Source organism: Somniosus microcephalus, chromosome 1 (assembly GCF_052327205.1).
Source record: "Somniosus microcephalus isolate GS21.2 chromosome 1, FLI_Smic_1.0, whole genome shotgun sequence".
Classification (NCBI taxonomy): domain Eukaryota; kingdom Metazoa; phylum Chordata; class Chondrichthyes; order Squaliformes; family Somniosidae; genus Somniosus; species Somniosus microcephalus.
In genome coordinates, this window is record NC_140987.1 from 3,832,167 (window position 1) to 3,847,166 (window position 15,000).

The 15,000-nt window shown below is 53.5% G+C and overlaps 1 protein-coding gene across 1 annotated transcript in view; it reads left to right on the forward strand.

Moving 5' to 3' along the window:
• LOC147123896 (sperm flagella and cilia-associated protein 2-like) overlaps positions 1-15,000 on the forward strand; it is a 536,137-nt gene that overhangs the window by 153,734 nt on the left and 367,403 nt on the right. The window lies entirely within an intron of this gene.

Consider the following 15,000-nt stretch of genomic DNA (forward strand, 5'->3'; position numbering starts at 1 on the left):
AACAGTCAGAGCTTGGGTGGCATCACGCTGAGACTGCACGAGAACAGTCAGAGCTTGGGTGGCATCACGCTGAGACTGCACGAGAACAGTCAGAGCTTGGGTGCATCACGCTGAGACTGCATGAGAACAGTCAGAGCTTGGGTGGCATCACGCTGAGACTGCACGAGAACAGTCAGAGCTTGGGTGGCATCACGCTGAGACTGCATGAGAACAGTCAGAGCTTGGGTGGCATCACGCTGAGACTGCATGAGAACAGTCAGAGCTTGGGTGGCATCACGCTGAGACTGCATGAGAACAGTCCAGAGCTTGGGTGGCATCACGCTGAGACTGCACGAGAACAGCCAGAGCTTGGGTGGCATCACGCTGAGACTGCATGAGAACAGCCAGAGCTTGGGTGGCATCACGCTGAGACTGCACGAGAACAGTCTGAGCTTGGGTGGCATCACGCTGAGACTGCATGAGAACAGTCAGAGCTTGGGTGGCATCACGCTGAGACTGCATGAGAACAGCCAGAGCTTGGGTGGCATCACGCTGAGACTGCATGAGAACAGTCAGAGCTTGGGTGGCATCACGCTGAGACTGCATGAGAACAGCCAGAGCTTGGGTGGCATCACGCTGAGACTGCATGAGAACAGTCAGAGCTTGGGTGGCATCACGCTGAGACTGCACGAGAACAGTCAGAGCTTGGGTGGCATCACGCTGAGACTGCACTGAGAACAGTCAGAGCTTGGGTGGCATCACGCTGAGACTGCATGAGAACAGTCAGAGCTTGGGTGGCATCACGCTGAGACTGCACGAGAACAGTCAGAGCTTGGGTGGCATCACGCTGAGACTGCACGAGAACAGCCAGAGCTTGGGTGGCATCACGCTGAGACTGCACGAGAACAGTCAGAGCTTGGGTGGCATCACGCTGAGACTGCATGAGAACAGCCAGAGCTTGGGTGGCATCACGCTGAGACTGCATGAGAACAGCCAGAGCTTGGGTGGCATCACGCTGAGACTGCACGAGAACAGTCAGAGCTTGGGTGGCATCACGCTGAGACTGCACGAGAACAGTCAGAGCTTGGGTGGCATCACGCTGAGACTGCACGAGAACAGTCAGAGCTTGGGTGGCATCACGCTGAGACTGCATGAGAACAGTCAGAGCTTGGGTGGCATCACGCTGAGACTGCATGAGAACCAGCTTGTCATACCTTTCAGATCAGTCAGAGCTTGGGTGGCATCACGCTGAGACTGCACGAGAACAGCCAGAGCTTGGGTGGCATCACGCTGAGACTGCATGAGAACAGCCAGAGCTTGGGTGGCATCACGCTGAGACTGCATGAGAACAGTCAGAGCTTGGGTGGCATCACGCTGAGACTGCACGAGAACAGTCAGAGCTTGGGTGGCATCACGCTGAGACTGCATGAGAACAGTCAGAGCTTGGGTGGCATCACGCTGAGACTGCATGAGAACAGCCAGAGCTTGGGTGGCATCACGCTGAGACTGCATGAGAACAGTCAGAGCTTGGGTGGCATCACGCTGAGACTGCACGAGAACAGTCAGAGCTTGGGTGGCATCACGCTGAGACTGCATGAGAACAGCCAGAGCTTGGGTGGCATCACGCTGAGACTGCACGAGAACAGTCTGAGCTTGGGTGGCATCACGCTGAGACTGCATGAGAACAGTCAGAGCTTGGGTGGCATCACGCTGAGACTGCACGAGAACAGTCAGAGCTTGGGTGGCATCACGCTGAGACTGCATGAGAACAGTCTGAGCTTGGGTGGCATCACGCTGAGACTGCACGAGAACAGCCAGAGCTTGGGTGGCATCACGCTGAGACTGCACGAGAACAGTCAGAGCTTGGGTGGCATCACGCTGAGACTGCATGAGAACAGCCAGAGCTTGGGTGGCATCACGCTGAGACTGCACGAGAACAGTCAGAGCTTGGGTGGCATCACGCTGAGACTGCACGAGAACAGTCAGAGCTTGGGTGGCATCACGCTGAGACTGCACGAGAACAGCCAGAGCTTGGGTGGCATCACGCTGAGACTGCATGAGAACAGCCAGAGCTTGGGTGGCATCACGCTGAGACTGCATGAGAACAGCCAGAGCTTGGGTGGCATCACGCTGAGACTGCACGAGAACAGTCAGAGCTTGGGTGGCATCACGCTGAGACTGCATGAGAACAGTCAGAGCTTGGGTGGCATCACGCTGAGACTGCATGAGAACAGTCAGAGCTTGGGTGGCATCACGCTGAGACTGCATGAGAACAGCCAGAGCTTGGGTGGCATCACGCTGAGACTGCATGAGAACAGCCAGAGCTTGGGTGGCATCACGCTGAGACTGCATGAGAACAGCCAGAGCTTGGGTGGCATCACACTGAGACTGCACGAGAACAGTCAGAGCTTGGGTGGCATCACGCTGAGACTGCATGAGAACAGTCAGAGCTTGGGTGGCATCACACTGAGACTGCACGAGAACAGCCAGAGCTTGGGTGGCATCACGCTGAGACTGCATGAGAACAGCCAGAGCTTGGGTGGCATCACGCTGAGACTGCACGAGAACAGCCAGAGCTTGGGTGGCATCACGCTGAGACTGCACGAGAACAGCCAGAGCTTGGGTGGCATCACGCTGAGACTGCATGAGAACAGTCAGAGCTTGGGTGGCATCACGCTGAGACTGCATGAGAACAGCCAGAGCTTGGGTGGCATCACGCTGAGACTGCATGAGAACAGCCAGAGCTTGGGTGGCATCACGCTGAGACTGCATGAGAACAGCCAGAGCTTGGGTGGCATCACGCTGAGACTGCATGAGAACAGCCAGAGCTTGGGTGGCATCACGCTGAGACTGCATGAGAACAGCCAGAGCTTGGGTGGCATCACGCTGAGACTGCATGAGAACAGTCAGAGCTTGGGTGGCATCACGCTGAGACTGCATGAGAACAGCCAGAGCTTGGGTGGCATCACGCTGAGACTGCATGAGAACAGTCAGAGCTTGGGTGGCATCACGCTGAGACTGCATGAGAACAGCCAGAGCTTGGGTGGCATCACGCTGAGACTGCATGAGAACAGCCAGAGCTTGGGTGGCATCACGCTGAGACTGCATGAGAACAGTCAGAGCTTGGGTGGCATCACACTGAGACTGCACGAGAACAGTCAGAGCTTGGGTGGCATCACGCTGAGACTGCATGAGAACAGTCAGAGCTTGGGTGGCATCACGCTGAGACTGCACGAGAACAGCCAGCGCTTGGGTGGCATCACGCTGAGACTGCACGAGAACAGTCAGAGCTTGGGTGGCATCACGCTGAGACTGCATGAGAACAGCCAGAGCTTGGGTGGCATCACGCTGAGACTGCATGAGAACAGTCAGAGCTTGGGTGGCATCACGCTGAGACTGCATGAGAACAGTCAGAGCTTGGGTGGCATCACGCTGAGACTGCATGAGAACAGCCAGAGCTTGGGTGGCATCACGCTGAGACTGCATGAGAACAGCCAGAGCTTGGGTGGCATCACGCTGAGACTGCATGAGAACAGTCAGAGCTTGGGTGGCATCACACTGAGACTGCACGAGAACAGTCAGAGCTTGGGTGGCATCACGCTGAGACTGCATGAGAACAGTCAGAGCTTGGGTGGCATCACGCTGAGACTGCACGAGAACAGCCAGCGCTTGGGTGGCATCACGCTGAGACTGCACGAGAACAGTCAGAGCTTGGGTGGCATCACGCTGAGACTGCATGAGAACAGCCAGAGCTTGGGTGGCATCACGCTGAGACTGCATGAGAACAGTCAGAGCTTGGGTGGCATCACGCTGAGACTGCATGAGAACAGTCAGAGCTTGGGTGGCATCACGCTGAGACTGCACGAGAACAGCCAGAGCTTGGGTGGCATCACGCTGAGACTGCACGAGAACAGTCTGAGCTTGGGTGGCATCACGCTGAGACTGCACGAGAACAGTCAGAGCTTGGGTGGCATCACGCTGAGACTGCATGAGAACAGTCAGAGCCTGGGTGGCATCACGCTGAGACTGCATGAGAACAGTCAGAGCTTGGGTGGCATCACGCTGAGACTGCACGAGAACAGTCAGAGCCTGGGTGGCATCACGCTGAGACTGCATGAGAACAGTCAGAGCTTGGGTGGCATCACGCTGAGACTGCACGAGAACAGTCAGAGCTTGGGTGGCATCACGCTGAGACTGCACGAGAACAGTCAGAGCCTGGGTGGCATCACGCTGAGACTGCATGAGAACAGTCAGAGCTTGGGTGGCATCACGCTGAGACTGCACGAGAACAGTCAGAGCTTGGGTGGCATCACGCTGAGACTGCATGAGAACAGTCAGAGCTTGGGTGGCATCACGCTGAGACTGCATGAGAACAGTCAGAGCTTGGGTGGCATCACGCTGAGACTGCACGAGAACAGTCAGAGCTTGGGTGGCATCACGCTGAGACTGCATGAGAACAGTCAGAGCTTGGGTGGCATCACGCTGAGACTGCACGAGAACAGTCAGAGCTTGGGTGGCATCACGCTGAGACTGCACGAGAACAGTCAGAGCTTGGGTGGCATCACGCTGAGACTGCACGAGAACAGCCAGAGCTTGGGTGGCATCACGCTGAGACTGCACGAGAACAGCCAGAGCTTGGGTGGCATCACGCTGAGACTGCACTGAGAACAGCCAGAGCTTGGGTGGCATCACGCTGAGACTGCATGAGAACAGTCAGAGCTTGGGTGGCATCACGCTGAGACTGCACGAGAACAGCCAGAGCTTGGGTGGCATCACGCTGAGACTGCATGAGAACAGTCAGAGCTTGGGTGGCATCACGCTGAGACTGCACGAGAACAGCCAGAGCTTGGGTGGCATCACGCTGAGACTGCATGAGAACAGCCAGAGCTTGGGTGGCATCACGCTGAGACTGCACGAGAACAGCCAGAGCTTGGGTGGCATCACGCTGAGACTGCACGAGAACAGTCAGAGCTTGGGTGGCATCACGCTGAGACTGCATGAGAACAGTCTGAGCTTGGGTGGCATCACGCTGAGACTGCATGAGAACAGTCAGAGCTTGGGTGGCATCACGCTGAGACTGCACGAGAACAGTCTGAGCTTGGGTGGCATCACGCTGAGACTGCACGAGAACAGTCTGAGCTTGGGTGGCATCACGCTGAGACTGCATGAGAACAGCCAGAGCTTGGGTGGCATCACGCTGAGACTGCACGAGAACAGCCAGAGCTTGGGTGGCATCACGCTGAGACTGCATGAGAACAGTCTGAGCTTGGGTGGCATCACGCTGAGACTGCATGAGAACAGTCAGAGCTTGGGTGGCATCACGCTGAGACTGCACGAGAACAGTCTGAGCTTGGGTGGCATCACGCTGAGACTGCACGAGAACAGTCTGAGCTTGGGTGGCATCACGCTGAGACTGCATGAGAACAGTCAGAGCTTGGGTGGCATCACGCTGAGACTGCATGAGAACAGTCAGAGCTTGGGTGGCATCACGCTGAGACTGCATGAGAACAGTCAGAGCTTGGGTGGCATCACGCTGAGACTGCACGAGAACAGCCAGAGCTTGGGTGGCATCACGCTGAGACTGCACGAGAACAGTCAGAGCTTGGGTGGCATCACGCTGAGACTGCATGAGAACAGTCTGAGCTTGGGTGGCATCACGCTGAGACTGCATGAGAACAGTCAGAGCTTGGGTGGCATCACGCTGAGACTGCACGAGAACAGTCAGAGCTTGGGTGGCATCACGCTGAGACTGCATGAGAACAGTCAGAGCTTGGGTGGCATCACGCTGAGACTGCACGAGAACAGTCAGAGCTTGGGTGGCATCACGCTGAGACTGCATGAGAACAGTCTGAGCTTGGGTGGCATCACGCTGAGACTGCACGAGAACAGTCTGAGCTTGGGTGGCATCACGCTGAGACTGCATGAGAACAGTCAGAGCTTGGGTGGCATCACGCTGAGACTGCACGAGAACAGTCAGAGCTTGGGTGGCATCACGCTGAGACTGCACGAGAACAGTCTGAGCTTGGGTGGCATCACGCTGAGACTGCACGAGAACAGTCAGAGCTTGGGTGGCATCACGCTGAGACTGCATGAGAACAGTCAGAGCTTGGGTGGCATCACGCTGAGACTGCACGAGAACAGTCAGAGCTTGGGTGGCATCACGCTGAGACTGCATCAGAACAGTCAGAGCTTGGGTGGCATCACGCTGAGACTGCATGAGAACAGTCAGAGCTTGGGTGGCATCACGCTGAGACTGCACGAGAACAGTCAGAGCTTGGGTGGCATCACGCTGAGACTGCATGAGAACAGTCAGAGCTTGGGTGGCATCACGCTGAGACTGCATGAGAACAGTCAGAGCTTGGGTGGCATCACGCTGAGACTGCACGAGAACAGTCAGAGCTTGGGTGGCATCACGCTGAGACTGCACGAGAACAGTCAGAGCTTGGGTGGCATCACGCTGAGACTGCACGAGAACAGTCAGAGCTTGGGTGGCATCACGCTGAGACTGCACGAGAACAGTCAGAGCTTGGGTGGCATCACGCTGAGACTGCATGAGAACAGTCAGAGCTTGGGTGGCATCACGCTGAGACTGCACGAGAACAGTCAGAGCTTGGGTGGCATCACGCTGAGACTGCACGAGAACAGTCAGAGCTTGGGTGGCATCACGCTGAGACTGCATGAGAACAGTCAGAGCTTGGGTGGCATCACGCTGAGACTGCACGAGAACAGCCAGAGCTTGGGTGGCATCACGCTGAGACTGCACGAGAACAGTCAGAGCTTGGGTGGCATCACGCTGAGACTGCATGAGAACAGTCAGAGCTTGGGTGGCATCACGCTGAGACTGCATGAGAACAGCCAGAGCTTGGGTGGCATCACGCTGAGACTGCATGAGAACAGTCAGAGCTTGGGTGGCATCACGCTGAGACTGCACGAGAACAGTCAGAGCTTGGGTGGCATCACGCTGAGACTGCATGAGAACAGTCAGAGCTTGGGTGGCATCACGCTGAGACTGCATGAGAACAGCCAGAGCTTGGGTGGCATCACGCTGAGACTGCATGAGAACAGTCAGAGCTTGGGTGGCATCACGCTGAGACTGCATGAGAACAGTCAGAGCTTGGGTGGCATCACGCTGAGACTGCATGAGAACAGTCAGAGCTGGGTGGCATCACGCTGAGACTGCATGAGAACAGTCAGAGCTTGGGTGGCATCACGCTGAGACTGCATGAGAACAGTCTGAGCTTGGGTGGCATCACGCTGAGACTGCACGAGAACAGTCAGAGCTTGGGTGGCATCACGCTGAGACTGCACGAGAACAGCCAGAGCTTGGGTGGCATCACGCTGAGACTGCACGAGAACAGTCAGAGCCTGGGTGGCATCACGCTGAGACTGCATGAGAACAGCCAGAGCTTGGGTGGCATCACGCTGAGACTGCATGAGAACAGCCAGAGCTTCCGCTGCAGCACTATATGACGTTGGGTCACTTCTGCCTGTGCTGCAATGGAAGCTGCGACATTGCCCATCATGTGCCATCACGTCTGGGTCGCCACGGTCTCTCGGGAGTCTAACATCATTTGCAGACTAGAAATGATGGGCTCCATGCTCTGCACAGAGCTTTGTTTAATGTTGGAGGCAGACTCCTCCACGCTCATTGCCATTGCCGAGAGGCTCTTTGGCAACCTTGCCATTGCACTTATCATTTCTGTGTGCATGCCCATCACCCTTCTTCTAAAGGCCTCCCCATCGAGGTCCCCATCTGAGTCCTGTGCAGCAGAAATTGCCCTCTGGGGAACTGGCCCCCCGGGCTACCCTTTCCCCCGGCCTTGCTGCGGCCCACTCGTGCCAGGTGCCTCATCCTGTGCAGATCCCGCTACTCCGCCAGCCTCTAAAGAACGTGTAGTGCCAGTACCTGAGCTGGTGCCTGCGGGTGAGAGACGCAGTGACGCGGTGTCGTCTTCCTCTTCCTCTTCTCCCGCAGGTAGCTAGAAAGTGCGAAACGATTGTGGGCTGAGGGGGAAGTGGGATGTGAGAAGAAGGAGTCGGGATGAACGTACCATCTTTGTCCCCAAGGGGGTGAACATCGCCGGTGGCCACGGATCCAAGAGCTGGCGCCCAATGATCTGCAGCACTCGATTCTCCAGGTCACTCAGATGTTCAATCTGGGCTTGGCCCCCGCCTGCCCGCTCCTGCTCCCTCCGGTTGTGTGCCACCTTGGCTTGCAAGAGAAAGGAAAGTGTGTGACTGAGTGTGGTGCAATGTAAAATAACAACAGAAAATGCTGGAAAAACTCAGCAGGTCAGGCAACATCCGTGGAGAGAAATTTGAGTTGACGTTTCGGGTCGAACCCTTCTTCAAAACTGGAAAGAAAAGAAATTAGATCGAAGGCAGGGCTGCGATCGGACAAAAGAAGTGAAAGAAACAAAAGAGCTAGACGAGATGGTAATAGGCTGAGATTAGGTGTAAAGTGTACTGGCAGGGCAAAAGATAGCTGCCAGGTTTGAGAGAGAAACAAAGGGAAAGGGGGGGGGGGGGAAAGGAGTGGAAAAATTACAAGAAAAAATGTGTAATGGGGCCGAGGTTATGATCTGAAATTGTTGAACTCGATATTGAGTCCGAAGACTGTAAAGTGCCTAATCGGAAGATGAGGTGCTGTTCCTCGAGTTTACGTTGAGCTTCACTGGAACAATACAAGAGGCCGAGGACGGTGAGGTCCGAGTGGGAATGGAGCGGTGAATTAAAGTGACAGGCGACCGGAAGCTCGGGGTTACCCTTACGGACTGAACGGAGGTGTTCCGCAAAACGGTCACCCAATCTGCGTTTGGTCTCTCCAATGTAGAGGAGACCGCATCGTGAGCAGCGAATACAGTATACTAGATTGTGAGAAGTACAAGTAAATCGCTGTTTCACCTGGAAGGGGTGTTTGGGGCCCTGGACAGTGGGAAGGGGGGAGGTATGGGGCAGGTGTTACATCTCCTCCGCTTGCACGGGAAGGTGCCAGGCGAAGGGGAAGGGCTGTTTGGGGTGATAGAGGAGTGGACTAGAGTGTCTCGGAGGGAGCGGTCCCTACGGAATGCTGAAAGGGGAGGGGAGGGGAAGATACGTTTGGTGGTGGGATCACTTTGGAGGTAGCGGAAATGCCGGAGGATGATCCGTTGAATGTGGAGGCTGGTGGGGTGAAAGGTGAGGACAAGGGGAACCCTATCGTGGTTCCGGGAGGGAGGGGCAGGGGTGAGGGCAGAAGTGCGGGAGATGGAACTGACACGGTCGAGGGCAGTGTCAACCACGGTAGAGGGGAATCCTCGGTTGCGGAAAAAGGAAGACCTGTCGGAAGCACTGGTGTGGAAGGTGGCATCGTCGGAGCAGATACGGCGGAGACGGAGAAACTGGGAGAATGGAATAGAGTCCTTACAGGAAGCGGGGTGGGAGGAAGTGTAGCCCAGGTAGCTGTGGGAGTCAGTGGGCTTGTAGTGAATATTGGTCGATAACCTATCCCCAGAGATGGAGACGGAGAAGTCGAGGAAGGGAAGGGAAGAGTCAGAGATGGACCATGTGAAGGTGAGGGAAGGGTGGAAATTGGAGGCAAAGCGAATGAAATTGTCTAGTTCGGGGCGAGAGCAGGAAACGGCACCGATACAGTCATCAATGTATTGGAAAAAGAGGTGAGGGAGGGGACCCGAGTAGGACTGGAACAAAGAGTGTTCCACATAGCCCACGAAAAGGCAGGCATAGCTAGGACCCATGCGGGTACCCATGGCAACACCTTTGATTTGGAGGAAATGAGTGGAGTTAAAGGAGAAGTTGTTCAATGTGAGAACAAGTTCAGCCAGGCGGAGGAGGGTGGTGGGACTGGTCGGGCCTCTGTTCAAGGAAGAAGCGGAGCGCCCTCAGGCCATCATGTGGGTGATGTGCCTGCCATAGTTGAATAGCTGTCATTGTGTGCAAGGTGTGAGATGTGGGTGTGAGGGTTGCTAGGTAGAGGTTGTTGGTGGGTGAGTGCTGGGGGTGTGGTGCTTTGGGCAGTGTGTGAAGCTTGTGGTACAGATGGTGGTATGTAACATTAGTTGAAGCCTTCACTCACCCTGACCACCCGTGGGAGCTCGTTAAACTCCTTCCTGCACTGGGTGTGGGTTCTGGGGACCACAGTGCTGCCCGAGACGTGCTGCGCTTCCTCCCTCCACATGGTGCGGAACACTTGTGGCGAGGGGCTCCTGCCAGTTGGCGGGTACATGACCACTCTCCTCCTCTCCACCGCGAAAACCAACGCCTCCAAAGTTTCGTCAGAGAGCCTCCGGACTCTGTCCCTGGGGCGGCGATCTGCCATCACGACAACTTATTCACTGCTCCGGATCCTTGTCCTTCTGCTTCTTGCTTGGGTTGTTGGGGCAGCTGCACACCCAACAATGCTGAAAATGAGGTGCTGCCGCATCAATTAACCTCCCCTTTAAGTAGTGAAAAAAGCCTGTGGTAGTCATGACTTGCAATTAGACTGCCTCTGATATTGGTCCAGCTTTTCAGTGTAACGCCAATGAGTTTGGATTTTTAGACTAGATTTATGACGGCAATCATTTTAATAAGGAATGAGCACGAATTTTGCGTGCTGTCTAGATGATTTTCACCTGGCGCTACTTAACCATTTTTAGTCTAAACACTGCCCATTCCATGGCTATAATGAATTTCTAGCCCCTAGATTTTACTAGCACCACACTTTAGGAAGGATGTGAGAGGGTGCAGAAAAGATTTATGAGAATGATTCCAGGAATGAGGGACTTCAGTTATATGGAGAGACTGGAGAAGCTGGGGTTGTTCTCCTCAGAGCAGAGCAGGTTAAGGGGAGATTTAATAGAGATGTTCAAAATCATGAATAGTTTTGATAGAGTAAATAGTGGCAGAAGGGTCGGTAACCAGAGGACACAGATTTAAGGTGATTGGCAAAAGAACCAGAGGCGGCATGAGGAAACATTTTTTAAGAACATAAGAATTAGGAACAGGAGTCGGCCATTAAGCCCCTCGAACTGGCTCCGCCATTCAATAAGACCATGGCTGATCTTCAACCTCAACTCCACTTTCCCGCCCGATCCCCATATCCCTTGATTCCCCTAGAGTCAAAAATCTATCGATCTCAGCCTCGAATATACTCAACGATTCAGCATCCACAGCCCTTTGAGGTAGAGAATGCCAAATATTCAGAACTCTGAGTGAAGAAGTTCCTCCTCATCTTGGTCTTAAATGGCCAACCCCTTATCCTGAGACTATGCCCCCTTTTTCGCACAGCGATTTGGAATGCGCTACCTGAAAGGGCGGTGGAAGCAGATTCAGCAGTAACTTTCAAAAAAGAATTGGACAAATACTTGAAGGGAAAAAATTTACCAGGCTCTGGAGATAGAGCAAGGGAATGGGACGAATGAGACAGCTCTTTCACAGAGCCGGCACTGGCATGGTGGGCCGACTGGCCACCTCCTGTGCTGTAGCGTTCTATGTGGTTGCTGTTCTCCAGGGGTGCTACAGGTACAGTATATACATGCACTAGACAGAAATCAGGGCAGAAACCCCAGTGATTTCTTGCTCCAAAATCAGTGGTGTCCAAGCCAACTGCTGCCTTGCTGAGATTTCCGCACACCATTCTGGAGACCACACCTGGCGTATTGTGGAATAACAACAACAGAGAATGCTGGAAACACTCAGCAGGTCAGGCAGCATTGAGGAGGGAGAAACCGAGTCAACGTTTCGGGTCGAGGACCCTTCGTCAGAACTGGAAAAGGTTAGAGAAGAGAGATTTTTAAGCAGGGGCAGGGAGGAGGGGAGGAAAGAACAAAGGGAAGGTCTGTGACAGGCTGAAGGCAGAAGAGATTGACTGACCAAAGGGACGATGGTGCGAGGCAAAAAGAGAGGTAATGGGACAAGTTAAGAAACAAAAGCTGACGCTAGATGAGGTGTGAATGGCGATGGCAGAATGTGAGAAGACAAGGGAAAAAAATTTAAAAATATATATGGGGGCCGAGGTTATAGTCTGAAATTGTTGAACTCGATGTTGAGTCCAGAAGGCTGTAAAGTGCCCAATCGAAAGCTGTTCCTCGAGCTTACGCTGAGCTTCATTGGAACAATGTAATAGGCCGAGGACGGTGAGGTCAGAGTGGGAGTGGAGCGGAGAATTAAAGTGACAGGCGACCGGAAGCTCGGGGTCACGCTTGTGGACTGAACGGAGGTGTCCCGCAAAGCGGTCACCCAATCTGCGTTTGGTCTCCCCAGTGTAGAGGAGACCGCATCGTGAGCAGCGAATACAGTAAACTAGATTGCAAGAAGTACAAGTAAATCGCTGTTTCACCTGGAAGGAGTGTTTGGGGACCTGGACAGTGGGAAGGGGGGAGGTAAAAGGGCAGGTGTTGCATTTCCTGCGCTTGCACGGGAAGGTGCCGGGTGAAGGGGAAGGGGTGCTGGGGGTGATAGAGGAGTGGACCAGGGTGTCGTGGAGGGAGCAGTCCCTTTGGAATGCTGAAAGGGGGGGGTGCGGTGAAGATGTGTTTGGTGGTGGGATCATGCTGGAGGTGGCGGAAATGGCGCAGAATGATCTGTTGAATGTGGTGGCTGGTGGGGTGGAAGGGGAACCCTATCGTGGTTCTGGGAGGGAGGGGAAGGGGTGAGAGCAGAAGTGCGGGAAATGGAACGGACACGGTCGAGGGCCGTGTCAACCACAGTAGAGGGGAATCCTCGGTTGAGGGAAAAGGAAGACATGCGGAAGCACTGATATGGAAGGTGGCATCGTCAGAGCAAATGCGGCAGAGACGGAGAAACTGGGAGAATGGAATAGAGTCCTTACAGGAAGCGGGATGGGAGGAAATATAGTCCAGGTAGCTGTGAGAGTCAGTGGGCTTATAGTGGATGTTGGTTGATGGCCTATCCCCAGAAATGGAGATAGAGAAGTCAAGGAAGGGAAGGGAAGAGTTGGAGATGGACTATGTGAAGGTGAGGGAAGGGTGAAAATTGGAAGCAAAGTGAATGAAATTTTCTAGTTCAGGGCGAGAGCAGGAAACAGCACCAATACAGTCATCAATGTACTGGAAAAAAAGGTGAGGGAGGGGATATATATATAAATGACTCGGATATTGGAATACAAAGTAGAATTTCTAAATTTGCCGATGACACCAAACTTGGGGGTGTGGCAAACAGTGAGGATGATATCAATCGACTGCAACAGGACATAGAAAGGCTAGCAGAATGGGCAGACAAGTGGCAGATGGAATTTAATACAGAGAAGTGTGAGGTGATGCATTTTGGCAGAAGGAACAGGGAGAGGCAATATACACTTAATGGCACAGTTTTAAAGAGTGTGCAGGGACAGAGGGACCCGGGAGTTAATGTCCATAGGTCCCTGAAGGTGGCAGGACATATTGAGAGAGTGGTTAACAAAGCATATGGGATCTTGGGCTTCATAAATAGAGGTACTGAGTACAAAAGTAGAGAAGTTATGCTGAACCTTTATAAAGCGCTGGTTAGGCCACAACTGGAGTATTGCGTCCAGTTCTGGTCACCACACTTTAGGAAGGATGTGAAGGCCCTTGAGAGGGTGCAGAGGAGATTTACCAGAATGGTTCCGGGGATGGGGGATCTTAGTTACAAGATCAGGTTGGAGAAGCTGGATTTGTTTTCATTAGAGCAAAGGAGGTTGAGGAGTGATTTGATCGAGGTGTACAAGATTATGACAGGTTTGGATAGGCTAGACGGGGAAAGGCTGTTCCCACTAGTTGATGGTACAAGGACTAGGGGACACAGATTTAAGGTTTTGGGTAAGAGATACAGGGGGGATGTGAGGAAAAACTTGTTTACACAGACAGATGAAATGTCAATGTGACGTCACCTGTTGCCGGGTGGCTCTTAATTGGCCTGCTGAGCTCGCTGGGCGGGATCAACAAGGTCAATCAAGGGAAAATCGCGTGGGTTGGCCACAACTCGATGGAGGCGGGACCACAACCCCGAAAGTTGTAGTCCCGCCTCCAACACACCTCCAGTATTAAAATCCAGCCCAATATGTTTTCAAGGGGAGACTGGATGGGCACTTGAGGGAAATAAACTTGCAGGGTTACGGGGATAGAGCGGGGGAGTGGGACTGACTGGATCGCTCTACAGAGAGCTGGCACGGACCCGATGGGCTAAATGGCCTCCTTCTGTGCCATTATGACTCTATGACTGGAACAAAGAATGTTCCATATATCCCACGAAAAGGCAGGCATAGCTGGGGCCCATGCGGGATCCCATTGCAACACCTTTAGTTGGGAGGAAGTGAGTGGAGTATTGAGCACAGTTCTGGTCTCCTTACCTAAGGAAGGATATACTTGCCATAGAGGGAGTGCAACCAAGGTTCATCAGACTGGTTCCTGGGATTGGGGGGATTAAACATAGAAACATAGAAGATAGGAGCAGGAGTAGGCCATTCGGCCCTTCGAGCCTGCTCCGCCATTTAATGCGATCATGACTGATCATCCAAATTCAGTACCCTGTCCCTGCTTTCTCCCCATATCCCTTGATCCTTTTAGCCTTAAGAAATATATCCAACTCCTTCTTGAATATATTTAATGAATTGGCCTCCACCGCCCTCTGTGGTAGAGAATTCCACAGGTTCACCACTCTCTGGGTGAAGAAATTCCTCCTCATCTCAGTCCTAAATGGCCTACCCCTTATCCTTAGACTATGACCCCTGGTTCTGGACTCCCCGGCCATCGGGAACATCCTTCCTGCATCTAGTCTGTCTAGTCCTGTTAGAATTATATAAGTTTCAATGAGATCCCCTCTCATTCTTCTAAACTCTAGCGAATATAAGCCTAATCGACCCAATCTCTCTTCATACGTCCTATGAGGACAGATTGAGTAGAGTAGGCCTATATTCATAAGAACATAAGAAATAGGAGCAGGAGTAGGCCAATCGGCCCCTCGAGCCTGCTCCACCATTCAATAAGATCATGGCTGATCTGATCCTAACCTCAAATCTTCTATCACTGTGCATCCACCCGAACCCATGTGATCTCCCGGGAG